This window comes from Bombina bombina, chromosome 6 (genome assembly GCF_027579735.1).
Source record: "Bombina bombina isolate aBomBom1 chromosome 6, aBomBom1.pri, whole genome shotgun sequence".
Taxonomy (NCBI): domain Eukaryota; kingdom Metazoa; phylum Chordata; class Amphibia; order Anura; family Bombinatoridae; genus Bombina; species Bombina bombina.
The window spans coordinates 193,116,275-193,119,811 of NC_069504.1; the positions used below are offsets into that span (position 1 = coordinate 193,116,275).

Genomic DNA, 3,537 nt, shown 5'->3' on the forward strand with positions numbered 1-3,537 from the left:
ATTTCCATTTTCAACAAATTAGCTCTGGGTTTCTAAAATCAATGCCTTTCCTGTAATCTATTTTTCAAAAGGATGCCATATGTCCTCTTTCCTGCTGGTGTTTTGTTTGAGGGTCCTGGACCCTCTTATAAAAAGGTCTAAGGAGAAAGAATTGTACTGGGTGTCCATCAAATCATTTTTTTTATTCAAATTCCCGGTTGCAACAAATTATCTCCGGGTTTCTAAAATCAATGCCTTTCCTATAATCTTTTTTTCAAAAGGATGCCATATGTCCTCTTTCCTTCTGCTGGTTTTGTTGAGTGTCCTGGAGCCTCTGCTAAAAGGCCTAAGGATAAATAAGTGTACTCGGTGTCTATTCAATGTTTTTTTAGATTTCCCGGTTGTAACAAATTATCTCTGTGTTTCTAAAATCAATGCCTTTCCTGTAATCTATTTTTCAAAAGGATGCCATATGTCCTCTTTCATGCTGTTGTTTCTGTTGAGGCTCCGGGACCCTCTTATAAAAAGGCCTAAGGATAATGAAGTGTACTGTGTGTCCAATCAATGTTTTTTCTATTTCCCGGGTCATATAAATGATCTCTGTGTTTCTAAAATCAATGCCTTTCCTGTAATCTAATTTACAAAAGTATGCCATATGTCCTCTTTCCTGCTGCTGGTTTTGGTGAGGGTCCTGGAGCCTCTGCTAAAAAGGCCTAAGGATAAAGAAGTGTACTGGGTGTCTAATCTATGTTTTTTAGATTTCACGGTTGCAAAAAATTATCCACGGGTTTCTAAAATCAATGCCTTTCCTGTAATCTATTATTCACAAGGATGCCATATGTACTCTTTCATGCTGTTGTTTCTGTTGAGGCTCTGGGAGCCTCTTATTAAAAAGGCCTAAGGATAAATAAGTGTACTGGGTGTCTAATCAATGTTTTTTTTAGATTTCACGGTTGCAACTAATGATCTCTGTGTTTCTAAAATCAATGCCTTTCCTGTAATCTAATTTTCAAAAGGATGACATATGTCCTCTTTCCTGCTGCTGGTTTTGTGGAGGGCCCTGGAGCCTCTGCTAAAAAAAGACCTAAGGATAAATAAGTGTACTGGGTGTCTAATCAATCTTTTTTAGATTTCACGGTTGCAACAAATTATCCCAGGGTTTCTAAAATCAATGCCTTTCCTGTAATCTATTAGTCACAAGGATGCCATATGTCCTCTTTCATGCTGTTGTTTCTGTTGAGGCTCCGGGAGCCTCTTCTAAAAAGGCCTAAGGATAAAGAAGTGTATTGGGTGTATAATCTATGTTTTTTGAGATTTCACGGTTGCAATTAATGATCTCTGTGTTTCTAAAATCAATGCCTTTCCTGTAATCTAATTTTCAAAAGGATGCCATATGTCTTCTTTTTTTTTTGCTGAATAATCGTTTTTACTAGGATGGGATAAAAAAAATGGAAATAAGTTGTCAATTGTTGTACTATAACAAGATTTCTGACAAAACAGGTACAAAAAGTAACAAAATATTATGAATCAGAAAGTTGTAACAAGAGGGACCAAAGAAAAAAACAAAACCCTGCATCACTGGGCAGCTGGATAACTGAACTGCAGCACCACACTCCCCACATTATAAGACATAAGTAACACTGGGAAAAATACTTTTAATTGAAATACATACTGATAACTATGTTAAAGTAGTTAGATATACCAAACTGGACTTGTATTGATGAGGAATGAGTGCTTAAAAAATACAACAATTACATTTTTATAACCTTTTTTCCCCCACTTTGAAAATTTACAGAATTCGCCCAGTTTGTCTATGCATCCATGCTGCTTTTGTTTGAATTCACCACTACTAGATCAGTTTCCTTCTAAAGGATAAATTCCATTATGCAAAATGAGTTGTAATTCACAGAACGTGGTTTTTCTTTCCTTTTGATGAGGACATTTTTTTTTTTTTGTTCTTAGCAACAAAACTGCGTTACTTCATTTAAGGGGTTGCTGGCTTGCCTGGAATCTGAAGCGTCACATAATTGGACAGAAGTGGACAGGTTTGTCTACATATTTTACATTTAATAAATCCACCTGTTTGGCAATAAGTCAAATATTACATCTACGATGTCTTCACCAAATCGTAGACATAAATATGGAAATCGTCATCAAATTTTATGAAATAAACAGAGGGTTTGGCTTCCACTTGGTGTATTACCATGCCAGTCCTTTTTGAGCCATCTTCTTTGGCATACTCCACTTGCTTTCCTACAAGGCTGTCCACAACTTCTCCTGGTTCTCTTTCTGCTGGAGGGGAATCATTAGAGTCTGGCATGATGAGGAGATCTCCTTCTTTGTAGTCATCTAATAGCTGATACATATATAAAACTGGGTCCTTCTTGTAGGTTATATAAAACCATGTCTTCATTATGGGAGCTCTTGCTAAGACCATTCCTCTCCACTCATCCTTAGAACCATCTTCTGTTTCAAACATGTGTTCAACAGCTTTACCAATCATTGTGTCTGCCAAGTGAGCATCACTAATTCGAGATGAAGCAACTCTATCTGGAAGAACTTCAAGAGCAGACACTCGCTCGTCCTTGTGGAGTTCTAGTCCATAGACACAATCAAATCCATCATATTTAATAAGATAAAGGGATGGGTTGACTGGCACTTGATCCAATACAGTTCCTTTCCATTGTGTTATTGGGCCACTACCTTCTTTCCAACCATGCTGTATTCTGCAACCTACAATATTCCTCCGTGGGCTGGGAAATTGGTTTGCTTGGACCAACATTATTTCGATGCTTCTTGTGAGAAGTCCTTTTTTTCATCATACTGGCAGACACACCTGCATGTGCTGCATCACCTCTGGCTCTCTGACCTGCTGCCTTTCCGAATGGGGTCTTCATTCATCTGTGTATAAAAGGGCAGCAAAGCTGCCAAACTAGGGTAAAAATCCTATTCCTCCAATTACCCTTTTTTGTTCCAGTCTACACAAAGAAACTGTGTCCTTTTAGTCCACCGTCCAAGCAAGATTTCTGTGTTTCAATCCACAGCAAGTGGTTCCGATGTCAGGCTACTCCAACCTGAAGAGTGCTGCATAGACGTAACATTCAGTTTACTACACAGTCCCTCCAGTCCTTGCGATTTGTGGCAGTACTCTGTCTCAATGATATATTTTTTTTTTTTTAGTGTCCTAACCTCCTCCCTTTTTTCTGCCTGCCTTATCCGTCATAGGTTTTGTCGGCAGCACTAACAGCAACTCCCGCCTCAAGCTCTCCTGCCGAACTTCCAGACCCGGCCCATACCCTCACATTCCAGTTCCTCGTTTTCCTTCGTCTTTGGAACCCCTCCCCCCACTACATTTCCTCTGCCAGATCCATATGTCCTCTTTCATGCTGCTGGTTTTGTGGAGGGTCCTGGAGCCTCTGCTAAAAAGGCCTAAGGATAAAGAAGTGTACTGGGTGTATAATCTATGTTTTTTTAGATTGCACGGTTGCAACTAATGATCTCTGTGTTTCTAAAATCAATGCCTTTCCAGAAATCTATTTTTCTAAAGGATGCCATATG

At 38.9% G+C, this 3,537-nt stretch overlaps 1 pseudogene; it reads right to left on the bottom strand.

Moving 5' to 3' along the window:
• Positions 1-2,086: 2,086 nt before the first annotated feature.
• Positions 2,087-2,928, bottom strand: LOC128664362 (spindlin-Z-like; annotated as a pseudogene).
• Between the last annotated feature and the right edge of the window lie 609 nt (positions 2,929-3,537).